General features: G+C 51.5%; 1 non-coding gene across 1 annotated transcript; it reads right to left on the reverse strand.

Moving 5' to 3' along the window:
- Nucleotides 1-13972: 13972 nt before the first annotated feature.
- On the reverse strand, nt 13973-15784 carry LOC149251125 (18S ribosomal RNA). Its single transcript, XR_016267692.1, has one exon. It is a non-coding gene; the product is annotated as an 18S ribosomal RNA (ribosomal RNA).
- Between the last annotated feature and the right edge of the window lie 463 nt (nt 15785-16247).

Genomic DNA, 16247 nt, shown 5'->3' on the forward strand with positions numbered 1-16247 from the left:
ACCGAAACGCAGTGACAAGGGAGAGCCGGGCAAACCAGCAGCATGAAAATGAACAAAGCCAACCTCTGGTCACAACTTAGCATTTTTTATACGGGCTCGTTGGCCCGTGCGCTCCCTTGCCTGAACGAATTTGCATGGGCGCCCGCACGACTGAAACGAAGCGACAAACGAGAGCCGAGAAAACGAGCTGCAAGAACAAGCACAAAGCCAACCTCGGGTCACAACTTAGCATTTTTTGATATGGTCTCATTCGCCCAGGCGCGCCCTACCCCGAACAACCCGCCCGAACGAGTTCACACGGACGCCCTCAAACGACCCACCCAAATGATTTTGCATGGGCGCCCAAACGACTGAAACAAAGCAACAAGGGAGAGCCGGGCAAACGAGCTGCACAAATGTGCACAAAGCCAACCTCGGGTCACAACTTAGCATTTTTGATATGGGGATGTTCGCTCGGGTGCGCCCTCGCCCGAAGGACCCGCCCGAACGAGTTCACACGCACGCCCTCAAACGACCCGCCCAAATGATTTTGCATGGGCGCCTGAATGACCGAAAATAAGCGACAAGGGAGAGCTGGGAAAACGAGCTACACGAACATGCACAAACACAACCTCGGGTCACAACTTAGAATTTTTGATACGGGCTCGTTCGCCCGGGCGCGCCGTCACCCGAACGAGCTCACACGGGCGCCCTCAAACAACCCGCCCGAAGGATTTTTCATGGGTGCCCGAACGACTGAAACGAACCGACAAGCTAGAGTCGAGCAGACGAGCTGCACGAAGCCAATGTCGGGTCACAACTTAGCATTTTTGATATGGGCTCATTCGCCCGGGCGCGCCCTCGCCCGAACGACTCGCCCGAACGAGTTCACACGGGTGCCCTCAAACGACTCGCCCGAACGATTTTGCATGGGTGCCCGAACGACCGAAACGAACCGACAAGGGAGAGCCAGGCAAACGAGCTGCACGAACGTGCACGAAGCCAACCTCGGGTCACAACTTGGCATTTTTGATACGGGCTCGTTCGCCCGGGTGCGCCCTGGCCCGAACGAGTTCACACGGGTGCCCTCAAACGACCCGCACGAACGACCAAAACGAACCGGCAAGGGAGAGCTGGGTAAACGAGCTGCACGAATGTACACAAAGCCAACCTCATGTCACAAATTAGCATTTTTTATATGGGCTCATTCACCCGGGCGCACCCTCGCCCGAACGACCCGCCCGAACGAGCTCACACGGGCACCCTCAAACGACCCGCCCGAACGACCGAAACGAACCAACAAGGGAGAGTCGGGTAAACGATCTACATGAACGTGAACAAAGCCTTCCTCGGGTCACAACTTATCATTTTTGATACGGGCTCATTCGCCCGGGCGCGCCCTCGCCCGAACAACCTGCCCGAACGAGTTCACACGGGTGCCCTCAAACGACCCACCTGAATGATCGAAACGAACCGACAAGGGAGAGTCAGGCAAACGAGCTTCACGAACATGCACAAAGCCAACCTTGGGTCACAACTTAGCATTTTTGATACGGGCTCGTTCGCTCAGGCGCACCCTCGCCCGAATGACCCGCCCGAACGAGTTCACACGGGCACCCTCAAACGACCTGCCCGAACGACCGAAACGAACCGACAAGGGAGATCCGGGCAAATGAGATGCACGAACGTGAATAAAGCCAACCTTGGGTCACAAATTAGCATTTTTTATATGGGCTCATTCGCCCGGGCGCGCCCTCGCCCGAACGAGTTCACACAGGCGCCCTCAAATGACCCGCCCGAACGATTTTGCATGGGCGCCCGAACGACCAAAACTGACCAACAAGGGAGAGGCGGGCAAACGAGCTGCATGAACGTGCACAAAGCCAACCTAGGGTCACAACTTAAAATTTTTGATACGGGATCGTTCGCCCGGGCATGCCCTCGCCCGAACGAGTTCACACGGGGACCCTCAAATGACCCGCCCGAACAACCGAAATGAACCGACAAGGGAGAGCCGGGAAAATGAGTTGTATGAATGTGCACAAAGCCAACCTCGGGTCACAACTTAGAATTTTTGATACGGGCTCGTTCGCCCGGGCGTGCCCTCGCTCGAACGAGTTCACACAGTCGCCCTCAAACGACCCGCTCGAACGACCGAAACGAACCAACAAGGGAGAGCCAGACAAACAAGCTGCACAAACGTGCAAAAAGCCAACCTCGAGTCACAACTTAGCATTTTTGATACGGTCTCGTTCGCCCGGGTGCGCCCTCGCCCGAACGACTGGCCCGAACGAGTTCACATGGGCACCCTCAAACGACCCGCCTGAACGACCGAAACGAAGCGACAAGGGAGAGCCGGGCAAACGAGCTACACGAACGTGCACAAAGCCAACCTCGGGTCACAACTTAGAATTTTTTATACGGGCTCATTCGCTTGGGCGCGCCCTTGCCTGAACGACCTGCCCGAACGAGTTCACACTGGCATCCTCAAACGACCCGCCCGAACGAGTTCACACGGGCGCCTCAAGCGACCCGCCCGAACGAGTTCACATGGGCCCCCTCAAACGACTCGCCTGAACGAGTTCACACGGGCGCCCTCAAACGACCCGCCCAAACGATTTTGCATGGGTGCCCGAACGACCGAAACGAAGCGACAAGGGAGAGCCGGGAAAACGAGCTTCACGAACGTGCACAAAGCCAACCTCAGGTCACAACTTAGCATTTTTGATACAGGCTCGTTCGCCCGGGTGTGTCCTCGCCCGAATGACTCGCACGAACGAGTTCACAAGGGCACCCTAAAACAACCCGCCCGAACGACCGAAACGAACCGACAAGGGATAGTCAGGCAAATGAGCTGCACGAACGTGCACAAAGCCAACCTTGGGTGACAACTTAGCATTTTTGATACGGGCTCGTTTGCCTGGGCACGCCCTCACCCAAACAACCTGCCTGAACGAGTTCACATGGGCGCCCTCAAACGACCCACCCGAACGACCGAAACAAACCGACAAGGGAGATCCGGGCAAACAAGCTACATGAACGTGCACAAAGCCAACCTCGGGTCACAACTTAGCATTTTTGATATGGGCTCATTCGCTTGGGGGCGCCCTCACTCGAACGAGTTCACACGGGTGCCCTCAAATGACCCTCCCAAACGAGTTCAGACGGGCACCCTCAAACGACCCACCCGAACGACCCGCCCGAATGAGTTCACACGGGCACCCTCAAACGACCCGCCCGAGCAATTTTACATGGGTGCCCGAACGACCGAAATGAACCGACAAGGGAGAGCCAGGAAAACGAGCTGCACGAATGTGCACAATGCCAACCTCGGGTCACAACTTAGCATTTTTTATACGGGCTTGTTCGCCCAGGCATGCCCTCGCCAGAACGACCCACCCGAATGAGTTCACACGGGCGCCCTTAAACGACCCGCCCGAACGACCGAAATGAACCGACAAGGGAGAGCCGGGAAAATGAGCTGCACAAACGTGCACAAAGCCAACCTCGGGTCACAACTTAGCATTTTTGATACGGGCTTGTTCGCCCGGGCGCGCACTCGCCCGAATGACCCGCCCGAACGAGTTCACACGGGTGCCCTTAAATGACCCCCCGAACGGCCCGCTCAAATGACCCGCCCGAATGAGTTCACACGGGCGCCTCAAACGACCTGCCCGAACGACCCGCTTGAACGAGTTCACACAGGCGCCCTCAAACGACCCGCCCGAACGAGTTCACACGGGCGCCCTCAAACGACCCGCCCAAACGATTTGCATGGGTGCTCGAACAACCGAAACGAAGCGACAAGGGAGAGCCGGGAGAATGAGCTGCACGAACGTGCACAAAGCCAACCTCGGGTCACAACTTAGCATTTTTTATATAGGCTCGTTCGCCCGGGCACGCCCTTGCCCGAACGACCTGCTCGAACGAGTTCACACGGGCGCCCTCAAACAACCCGCCCGAACGACCGAAACGAAATGACAAGGTAGAGCCGGGAAAATGAGCTGCACGAACGTGCACAAAGCTAACCTCGGGTCACAACTTAGCATTTTTGGTACAGGCTCGTTCGCTCGGACGTGCCCTCGCCCGAACGACCCGCCTAAATGAGTTCACACGAACGCCCTCAAACAGCCCGCCCGAACGACCGAAACGAACCGGCAAGGGAGAACCGGGCAAACAAGCTGCATGAACATGCACAAATCCAACCTCAAGTCACAACTTAGCATTTTTGATACGGGCTCGTTCGCCCGGGCGCGCCCTCGCTTGAACGACCCGCTCGAACGAGTTCACACGGGCGCCCTCAAATGACCCGCCCGAACGAGTTCGCACAGGCGCCTCAAACGACCCAACCAAACAAGTTCACATGGGCGCCCTCAAAGGACCCGCCCGAACGACTCGCTCGAACAAGTTCATACGGTCACCCTCAAACACCCGCCTGAACGATTTTGCATGGGTGTCCGAATGACTGGAACGAAGCGACAAGGGAGAGCCGGGCAAACGAGCTACATGAACGTGCACAAAGCCAACCTTGGGTCACTACTTAGCATTTTTGATACGGGCTCGTTCACCTGTGTGCGCCCTCGTCTGAACAACCTGCCCGATGGAGTTCACACGGGCGCCCTCAAACAACCCTCCCGAACGAGTTCGCATGGGCGCCCTCAAACGACCCGCCCAAACGATTTTGCATGGGTGCCCGAACGACCGAAACGAAGCGACAAGGGAGAGTCGGGCAAACGAGCTGCATGAACGTGAACAAAGCCAACCTCAGGTCACAACTTAGCATCTTTGATACGGGCTCGTTTGCTCGGGCGCGCCCTCGCCCAAACGACCCACCCGAACGAGTTCACACGGGCGTCCTAGAACGACCCGGCCGAACAAGTTTGCACAGACGCCCTCGCCCGACCTGCCTGAACGGGTTTACATGGACGACCTCGCCCTACCCGCCCGAATGGGTTTGCACGGACGCCCTTGCCCAAACCACCTGCCTGAACGAGTTTGCACGGATGCCCTCGCCCGACCCGCCCGAACATTTTTGCATGGATGACCTCACCCGACCTGCCCGAACGAGTTTACATGGGCGCCCTCAAATGACGCGCATGAACGAGTTTACATGGCAAACGACCCTCCTGAATGAGTGTTTACAAGGTAAACGACCCACTCAAACGAGTTTACATGGGTCCGACACACAAGCAAAACGAAGTCACAAGGGAGATTCGGGCAAACGAGCATCATGATCGTGCACAAGGCCCACCCCCTTCACAACTTAGCATTTTTTATACGGCCACGTGTGCCCTGGGCACCGTCACATGACACGACATTACACGACCTGACCCGTTTGCATGGGCACCCACACACAACACGTCCCGACCCACCCGAATGAAATTTGGGGTTTCCATGGGCGCACGACCCGAACACAATTTCGGGGTTTTCGTGGGCGCACGACCCGAATGAAGGCACGAGGGAGCATTAGGCAAATGGGCCACACGAATGTGCAGAAGACACATGGGTGGTCACGACTTAGTATTTTTGGCACGCCCACGTGTGCCCGGGCACCCACACAGGGCACAACATGGCCCGACCGGCCTTGTGCGAGCCGACCTGACCCGCCTGAACGTGTTTGCATGGGCACCCACACACGACAGGACACGACCCGACCGGAACAAAATTTGGGGTTTCCTTGTATGCACAACCCAAACGAAATTGGGGGTTTCCATGGGTGCGCAACCTGAACGAAGGCACAAGGCAGCGTCAGGAAAACGGGCCACACGAACGTGTAGAAGGCACACGGGGGGTCATGACTTAGCATTTTTGGCACTGCCACGTGTGCCCAAGCACCCACGCACGGCACGACCCTACCCGCCCGAACGAAAGCACGACGGAGAGTCGGGCAAATGGGTCGTGCGAACGTGCGGGAGGCACACGGGTGGTCACGCCCTAACATTTTTTGCACGGCCACATGTTCCCGAGCACCCACGTGCGGCACGGCATGACCTGACCCCACTCGACTCGCCCGAACGCATTTTCACGGGCACCCACGCACGACACGACCCGACCCGCCCGAACGGAATTTGGGGTTTCCATGTGTGCACTACCCTAACGAAATTTGGGGTTTCCATGGGTGCACGACCTAAATGAAGGCCCGAGGGAGCGTCAGGCAAACCAGCCGCACGAATGTGCAGAAGACACACGGGTGGTGACGACTTAGAATTTTTGCCACGGCCACATGTGCCGGAGCACCCACACACGGCACGACACAACCTGACTCGCCCTGAGCGAGCCAACCCCAATCGCCCGAACGAAATTTGGGGTTTCCATGGGTGCACGAAGCGAACAAAGAAGGCACACGGGCGGTCATGACTTGGCATTTTCGGCACGCCCACGTGTGCCCACGCACCCCCACACACGGCACGACACGGGATGACCCGATCCGCCCGAAGGAAATTTGGGGTTTGAACGGGCGCACGACCCGAACGAAGGCACGAGGGTAGGAATATCTTTGACTCTAATACATAAATATACCTGGGGTAACATGTCCTTAATATCTTCAACATTTTCTTTTGACTCTTTATAACACTTTAACATGTGCTAGGCCTATTTCAATGAGCAAGAAACTCAATGACAAATAATATATATATATATATATATATATATATATATTTATTTTCTTTAATAAATACAAATATTAAAAGTACATTTATGAAGACCGAACCCAGTTACACTTTCTTCAACACCCCCTCTCAACTAGGGAGGTATTCATAAATTATTACAAGGTGTTTGGCTATTTTTCAATCTTGAATAATTCACATAGAAGAAACCGGATTGGCAACCCATCTGTTATACCATCATATTAGCCAACATTGTTCATAGCAAGGCCTTGACTAACACCTTGGTCATTGTCTCTAAAGGTACATACCCACCAGGTGTTCTCTGAGTATGACCTTCCATGACAATTCTTGTCTTTGGTTCCCATCCCTCAAAGAATATCGCTCCTCTTGCCTACTCTTGACTTGGTGCCCTACACATCCTCAAAGAGCATCATATGCCAAATGATTGCCCAATCCTCCTGTTATTTCTTTCCAAGTGAAGACAAGAATGTTGCGTCTATCTCTTCCCCTTGATTGGGGAAGACATGCCGAGGTTTTCTCTGACAAGGAACTTGCCCAAGCTCCATTGTAGTTGGGAACTTGTTAGAACTCCCTCTTAGCTAGGGACTTGTCCATTCATCAACAACGTCTTCTTCATGGGTCCTTCAACCGCTTGATCTCCTTCTTTCCTTCGATGTCATGAAGTCTTTGTTTGAAATTCTTCTTGGCAAGGTACCGGCCATCGATCACTTTCCCCCCCGGTTTGTCATGTAATTTCTCCCTTCGTGGAAAGTGGCCTTCTTGATATATATCAGGTCCTTTTTGTCATCTAGCTACTCCATTGTCACCTTGTCTATCCTTCATAACACTTATCACATGGACGCTTAGTTGTACTCGCTTGTTCCCGTACTTTGATTTAGTGGCCCTTTGTGATATTGCTCTTCATCATGACATATTTGTAGAGTGGAAATGGTTATCTGCACCTTACTATCTCCAAGGCCTTCGTAGGTGTCAAGGGTCCTTTATCTTTTTCTTCCTTTGTCAGAGTTTCCCTGCCTTCTTTCGAGAGATGTTGAGGAATCTTGTCAAATAGTTATTCTTTGTAACCGTGATTTTCTTCATTTGCTTCTTATTGGATTGATTGGTCAACCACCTTATACTCCTTATGAGAGCACTTCTTCATGTTAACCTTTACTCCACTGTAGCACATGCCTCTGAGCATGTCATTGGCGAAAGAGATCCTTTTATTCTTGATCGTGATTCTAGAACTTTTCCCATGAACCAATCAATATATATGATGACATGACTTAAACTTTGATACATACATACCTCACCTTGATTATGCTTTTATCATCGCGACTTTATTTGATAGTTCTCCGCGATTGGTGTAGCCTTTCTTGCTTCATCTGCTCTCGCCTGTATATCATCCTCTCTTGAATCCCTTAAATGGGACCCCCAATGAGACCTCTACCCCCTTTGAAAGAAGAATTTAAGCAAAGAGGTTGACTTAGTCATAGGAGGATCTTCCTTCTTTTGCTTCTTGTCGTCTTCTTTCACTTCTTGAGTTACATGAGATTCTTCCCTTTTTCTCTTGTTTTTTTTGTCCTTCTTAAGTTTAGGACAATCCTTTTTGTAGCATCCATACTCTTGGCATCCAAACCATTGGACTTTGGACATGTAGTGGTCCCAACCAGTTTGCTACTTTCCTTGCAAAAAGACACTGAGGTATACTCAGAAGGGGACATATACTTACTTGATAGAGTTTGAGATGTAGTGAACTTGCTTTCTTCTTGATGGCTTGCCTTCCTTAGCTCTTGATGTTGTTCAAGTTGCTTTCTTGAAATGGGCTTGCTTGATGACTTGACTCGTAGTGCCTTTCATTCTTCAAGGTGGTGTAGCTTGATGTAGGTCCCTCTTTGATTTGTTCTTCTTGTAGGTGCCTTTATACAAGGCATTTCTTCTTGCTTTGTAGTCTTCCATGATGAATGATAGATGGTAGACCTTCTTGTCCTTGATGTGATTCAGACTTCTTGGCTTGACGCTTCAACCTTGCGGATGTTCTTGAGATTCCCTTTCCTTGATGTGTCACCTTAGCTCCGATACCGCGTTGAAGAATCTGGGGAAATGGGGTATAGCAGGATTCTTCTAGACTTGATAACAATTTGTGAAGCTCTTTTGCAATTTATCATGTTATCTTAATCTTCTTCTCTTCTTTTTAATGCATGTGTGTTTACTTTCATCAAACTGGTGCCAAAAACATAAGAAAAAGAACACAAGATGTTGGCTCTCTGCCAGGGAAAATCCTCTCTCTCTCTCTCTCAGAGGAAAACCCTTTCATCAATTTCTCTCATTGAAGCTTATTATTGGTCATTGCAAAGCTCTAGACCCTTGACAATAATATCCCCCAAGCACAAGTCGAGTCCTTCCTCCTCTCTGCACTTTGTTTCTTCGGCGCTTCATTCCCCGGCACTCTGTCCTTCTCTCAACTTTTGATAGTCCGTGGTGGACTAGCTCTAGAAGAGACTCCAACCTTTGATCGTTAGTGAGATCCTTTACCAATGAAGAAACCTTCATTATCTTGACCAACCGAGCCTTTTTCTTGATTTGAAGTTGCAGGCTTGATGTACACCAAGTTTACTGCACCTGGGGCGATTTCCATCGCAACGAGACATGGGAACCGGAAATTTCCCGCGCTTGGGATGCTTTCGACAAGGCAGGACATGGAATCCCCGGGTTCCCCACAATTTGTCGACCTCTGTCGAGGAGGGACTGGTAGACCCCATGTCACGCTCTTATCCTAGTGGTAGTATTTCAACCACGCATAAGCGGGTGCGGCACCGCTGTACTTTTTCTTTTTACCAATACTTGAGTACACGGTCTGCGCCTACTTCAACACTCGGTCAATTTTCCAATAAGTGTTCTTAACAATGCAGCAAAAATAACTTACCATAAATTTATCTTCTTCAATTATTCTTTCAACCTGTCGTGTCATGTGGTCATGCTGCACTGGCCCGCGACCTGCACGACACAACTCCACACCTGAACTACGAACCTATCCGCCCGACTTTCCCTTCCGCGACGCGCAAACTCTGCCCGTCGGTGCGGTCCATAGTGAGGGCGCACGGCCTGCATGCAGTGCGGCCTGCCTACCTGGACGATAATGCGCCCCGCTCTACCTGTTCGCACTACCAAGCCCGACCCGCCCTTTATAATCTGCCCACCAGTGCGGCCCTCTTACCTGCGTCCTTCTCTTCCTTCCGTTTTCGCCCAACTCCTTCCTTCGCACTTGTTCTGCGATGTGGAAGTCTGAGCTCGATTTCCCTTCGTCAAATTCCATCCTCCTTACTTATACGCATCCTTTTGCCCAAGGGCCATGTCTCTCGAGGATAACAAGGGTTAGCTCCATCAACATGCATGCCCGGCTGACCTACCACATAACCTCGACACGCCCCATTCCAATGAACTACCGCATCCCTTCGTGTGCACCGTCGCACCCATGGGTCGGCTCCAACACCTCGCCGATTACACCCGTCGCCACATGTCGCACACCTGCCCGCATCCTAACTCATCCGCACATGGTCACCTCTTTCATCTGGGCACGCAACAAGGGTCGCCTGCGCGCCTTCCATCGGTGGCTCGCCCATCGTGCAGGTATCAAGGGGTGTGCGCCATGGCCAAAACGGTGCAAGCGACATGGGAACCCCGCGTGTCACGCCCCCAGGCCTACAGTAGTCTTTCAACTGTACTTGGCGAGGTGTAGCACCACCAAACACTTTCTTTTCACCAATAATTATGTTCATGGACTACGCCCAACCATTAGTCTACTTAGTTTGTTTTTCGCAACCAAGTATTATTATGTTTCCTTTATACCAATGAACACCCATACACGTTCATTATCATCAACAATTATACATGAAGAACAAAATTGCGCAATATAAAGGGAGGGGCAACTCCCTGAACAATGAGTCTGCCCGAATAGAATATATTATTCAACTCTACAATGTTTACGAGGCTTTACAAGTATACATGGGAAACACCATGTTTCATACTTAGCCAATTTTACAAATAGGCAACACCTCCATGTGCCAACCGAGTTCCTTGCCCGAGCTGGGCGGGTGCGCCCTCACACGAGCTGCCAACCGTACTCCTTGATCGAACCTCGTTTACAGCTGCACGACGGGCGGGCGACCTCACCCAAGTCACCCCCCGTTTCCTTTTGCACAACGGGCGAGCGACTTACCCGAGTCACCCGAGACACCTCCGTGTTTCTTCTTCCACGACGGGCGTGCGACCTACCCGAGACACCCCGTGTCACACCGAATGGCGGGTGCCTTCCTTACCCGCGCCCTCACCCAATAACTGAAACCTGTGCGTATCGTGTGTGCTTGCCCAAGAGCGGGGGCATATATGCCCGCGCCTCTTTTGCGACCTGCTCCACTACTTCGGACTTTTTTCTTGATCACCGAATGCTCATGTTCGAATGTCCATCTTCGATTGAATGCCAAATCCTCCAAAGCCTTTCCATATTTATACGAGCAGTTGGGCAAGTCGCTGCCTAGGCCGACTCAAGCACTTCGTGCCAAAACACCCTTACACGTCGCAAACTTTCCATCAGATTGTTGGTCGGCAAGCAATCCTTCGTTCAAGTCGCCCCAACATGTAAGTCGGCCCATGGGTTATGCCAAATGCTCCCACGCTATAAACCAACCACCGCTCCACCTCTAATGCCCATTATACTTATTTCCCTTCACACATTTCGGTCATAGAGTTCGCACTTCACACCGACCGGGAGAAACCGAACCGTAGGTCGTTACATCGCGTTTCCCAGACTGTGTCCGCTGACTTGGGTAGCAGTTTTCATCGCGCCGCGAAATGGACACCCTGAGTTCCCTGGACTTTGGTGGCTCTTCGTGGCCCCACGACATGGAAATCTGAAGTTCCACAGACTCTCAGGTGATTCAGGGTGTGCCGTGACATGGAAACAGCGAGTTCCCCAGACTTGTGCAGCGGTTTCTAAACACGCCAAGTTCCCGAGACTTGCGAGCTGGTTTGCATCGTCATGGAAACCGCAAGTTCCCCGCGTTTCCCTCGTGCCATAGAGTTAGGGACTAAAAGGAAGAAAAGGGTAGAAAACAAAGCACGAACAAGGCACAAGCCTCCCAAAGCCCCGTGCCTTCGGGAACTGCAGGGGGGAACTGAAGGGGATGACAATCAAGAAGGACTAGGGTGGCCACCCCGAGAGCTCGCACTGTGTTTCATCCTTCCGGAACACCAATCCACAACAATCCCACCTTTTCTCCGTAACGCTAGGGGCCATGAGGAAGAAGGGAAGAAAACAACAAGAGAGAAAGGGATATATCAACCGTGGCTACCGGCTCACAAGGGGAGGCTTCAAACAGAGAACAAGCTTCCCCAACCCCGTGCCTTTTCAAAAAGGGGGGAACTGCAGGGGACGGTGATCGAGAAGGACTAGGGTGGCCAACGTGGGAACTCGCACTACTTTTCGTCCTTCCCGAACACCAATCCACAACAATCCCCCCTTTTCTTCGTAAAGCTAGGGGCTGAAAGGAATAAGGGAAGAAAAAAAAATGAAAGAAAGAGAGATATCAAATGCGTCCACCGGCTCACAGGGGGAGGCTCAAATAGAGAACAAGCTTCCCGACCCCCGTGCATTCGCAAAAAGGGGGGGAACTGTAGGGGACAGAGATCGAGAAGGACTAGGGTGGCCACCCTCGGAACTTGCACTGCTTTTCGTCCTTCCTGAACACCAATCCACAACAATCCCACCTTTTCTCCGTAAAGCCAAGGGACCAAATGCAAGAAGGGAAAAAAACAACAGGAAACCAAGAGATATCAAACGTGGCTACCAGCTCACAAGGGGAGGCTCAAACAGAGAACAAGCTTCCCAAACCCCGCGCCTTCGGAAAAATCAGGGAACTATAGGGGACGGCGATCGAGAAGGACTAGGGTGGCCACCCTCGGAACTTGCACTGCTTTTCATCCTTCCCGAACACCAATCCACAACAATCCCACCTCTCCTCTGTAAAGCTAGGGGTAAAAGGAAGAAGGGAAGAAAACAACACCAAAGAAACAAAGATCCCAAGAAAAGAGAGAAGCTCAATAGCACGCCGAGTAGATGTCCACTAACCAAAAATAAATCAAACAAGGCACCCAATCAAAAAAGCGTCCCACCTCTTCACACCCTCCCACATGTATTCAGCACAACACCCTTTCCAACTTTACAACATAGCAAACAACCAAGCAAATAAATCACAACCTAAAACTGACCAATAGAAAAGACAAGGGCCACGATGAGACCAGTGTCTGGAGCACGTCACTAACACAAACCCACCCCGCTCTTGCACCCCTCCGTGTACAAAACACCCGACAACCTTTCCAGCGAGAGAGTCAACGGGGGTCAAATAATCAAACTCGAAAGAGGAGTTGTCACAGGCCGACGCTCAACGCTGGAGAAAGCCGCGGGCCACAAATACATCAATGGTGCAAGGCCACTAGAGAGAGGACTGTTCTCAATGCGCACACCACGAAGCAAAGAAATGACGCAAGTCCCACAAAAAACCCACAATCCAAAGGGAGGAACAAAGACACGACCCGCTACTTCTGTTTCCCTAAGAAGGGGAGTGGGTCACGAGAGGACAAGGAATTCCCTCGACGGCAAAGGCACGAGATAAGATTGCCACCCTCATGCCTGTCGGTGGGGAAAATTGCGATCTCGATGGAGCTCAGACCGAGGGATAGGTTTTTCATTACCTCGACACCTAACCCTTCCGCGAGGGCATGTCGAAGGAACGGTCGGGAGGGACCAGGGTGGCCAGCCCAACCAGTTGAACCGATCTTCGTCCATCCCATACTTGACCACACCCCGACAATCTCGCCTCACGGAAGGTTTGAGCTACCAGGCGCGCGTGCAACCACTCCCTCGACCCAACCACCAGTGAAAAATCTCACCCAAGCAACACATCAACCGCAGCCGCCTTTTCGAGAGAACCAACTATGGAAGCCCGCACCCTTGGCCCATGCCTTCCAACGAACAAAAGACTGAGCACCACCGCTACGAATGAGTCCAAATTTATCCATCGTATTTACTGAGCACCTCAACTCTTCAGCAACCATGCCCAGTCGAACAGATCGTCGGAAGGGCTCCCAAGAAACAAGCTTCTGGACCCCCTGCAGAAACACATTGGGGGGAAGAAAAAAAAAGGATGGGTGGGAAAAGCACAAGCATGGATTGCAAGCACACACGAAAAAACAAGCGTAGTTACCTCGAGACAAGCAACCAACAATGTTCCTGCCAAACACCAAACACGCTCCCCTAGAGACGCACCACATAGTCCCACATTGCAATCGAAACCCAACCAACCCGAACCAGAAACGAAAACCCCTGCTATCAATGATCCTACCGCAGGTTCACCTACGGTAACCTTGTTACGACTTCTCCTTCCTCTAAATGATAAGGTTCAATGAACTTATCACGATGTCGACGGCGGTGAACCACCATCTTCGACGCAATCCGAACACTTCACCGGATCATTCAATCAGTAGGAGTGATGGGCGGTGTGTACAAAGGGTAGGGACGTAGTCAACACGAGTTGATGACACGCGCTTACTAGGAATTCCTCGTTGAAGACCAATAATTGCAATGTTTTATCCCCATCACGATGCAATTTGAGAATATTTCCCGATCGTCTCAAACCAAGAATAAAAAATCATTGCCTGCATCACTGTAGAGCGTGTGCGGCCCAGAACATCTAAGGGCATCACAGACCTGTTATTGCCTCAAACTTCCATGGCCTAAACGTCCATAGTCCCTCTAAGAAGCTGGCCGCGAAGGGGAACCTCCACGTAGCTAGTTAGCAGGCTGAGGTCTCGTTCATTATCGGAATTAACCAGACAAATCGCTCCACCAACTAAGAATGGCCATGCACCACCACCCATACAATAAAGAAAGAGCTCTCAATCTGTCAATCCTTACTATGTCTAGACCTGGTAAGTTTCCCCGTGTTGAGTCAAATTAAGTCGCAGGCTCCACTCCTGGTGGTGCCCTTCCATCAATTCCTTTAAGTTTCAGCCTTGCAACCATACTCCCCCTGGAACCCAAACACTTTGATTTCTCAGAAGGTGCTGGCGGAGTCCTTAGAGCAACATCCACCGATCACTGGTCGACATCGTTTATGGTTGAGACTAGGATGGTATCTGATCGTCTTCGAGCCCCCAACTTTCGTTCTTGATTAATGAAAACATCCTTGGCAAATGATTTCGCAGTGGTCTGTCTTTCATAAATCCAAGAATTTCGCCTCTGATAATGAAATACGAATGCCCCTGACGGTCCCTATTAATCATTACTCAGGTCCCGAAGGCCAACACAATAGGACCAGACTCCTATCACGTTATTCCATGCTAATGTATTCAGAGCATAAGCTTGCTTTGAGCACTCTAATTTTTTCAAAGTAACAACGCCAGAACCGCGACCAAGCCAATTAAGGCTAGGAGCACGCCGTCGAAAAAAGGGACGGAAGGCCATGTGCACACCGAGTATGCGGACCTACCCTTATTACCTAAGACCCAAATACGAGCTTTGTAACTGCAACAACTTAAATATACGATATTGGAGCTGGAATTACTGCGGCTGTTGGCACCAAACTTGCCCTCCAATGGATCCTCGTTAAGGGATTTAGATTGTACTCATTCCAATTACCAGACTCGATGAGCCCAATATTGTTATTTATTGTCACTACCTCCCCATGTCAGGATTGGGTAATTTGCGTGCCCGCTGCCTTCCTTGGATGTGGTAGCCGTTTCTCAAGCTCCCTCTCCGGAATCGAACCCTAATTCTCTGTCACCCGTCACCACCATGGTAGGCCCCTATCCTACCATCGAAAGTTGATAGGGACGAAATTTGAATGAAGCATCGCCAGCACAAGGGTTGTGCGATCCGTCGAGTTATCATGATTCACCAGAGAAGCGGGCAAGCCCGCGCCAGCCTTTTATCTAAAAAATGCATCCCTTCCAAAGAGTCGGGACTTGGTGCACGTATTAGCTCTAGAATACTACGATTATCCAAGTAGTATGGTACCATCAAAAAAACTATAACTGATTTAATGAGCCATCCGCAGTTTCACAGTCTGAATTAGTTCATACTTAGACATGCATGGATTAATCTTTGATACAAGCATATGACTACTGACAAGATCAACCAGGTAGCACCCTCCCTCTTCAAAGGGCATTCCGAGCGCTCTCTTACCGAGAGCCAGCCTGAACACCCATCAAGTCAAAGAGACGTCAAAATATCATGTAAAACTTTTATGCCTTGCACCTCTTGCATCCCAAGAAGGAAGCACATGCAACATGCCAAGAACATGGCGAACAAATGGGCAGACCTGCCGAGCCACAACGCACCAAGGCCACTTCAGAGTTTGCAGCCATGGCCCAACCAACAAGAAAACGAGCGATCACTCACCGAATCCCTTAGAAATGCCTCCAAAGGCCTCCACACCCCGCACCGAGGGCACCTAGGAGTCCACCCGGACAGCAGCAACGATGGACCTCGATCACCTGATCGCCTACGGCAGCCTCGATGCAAAGGAAACAAATGGAGAACGACCAACCACGCAACCTCTATATTACAAATGAGCCACAACCCTCCCCACCCCCGCACCGAGGCCA

The sequence above is a fragment of the Pinus tabuliformis genome, chromosome 7, assembly GCF_031772625.1.
Source record: "Pinus tabuliformis cultivar Carrire ecotype Pingquan chromosome 7, CPIR1, whole genome shotgun sequence".
In the NCBI taxonomy this organism is placed as follows: domain Eukaryota; kingdom Viridiplantae; phylum Streptophyta; class Pinopsida; order Pinales; family Pinaceae; genus Pinus; species Pinus tabuliformis.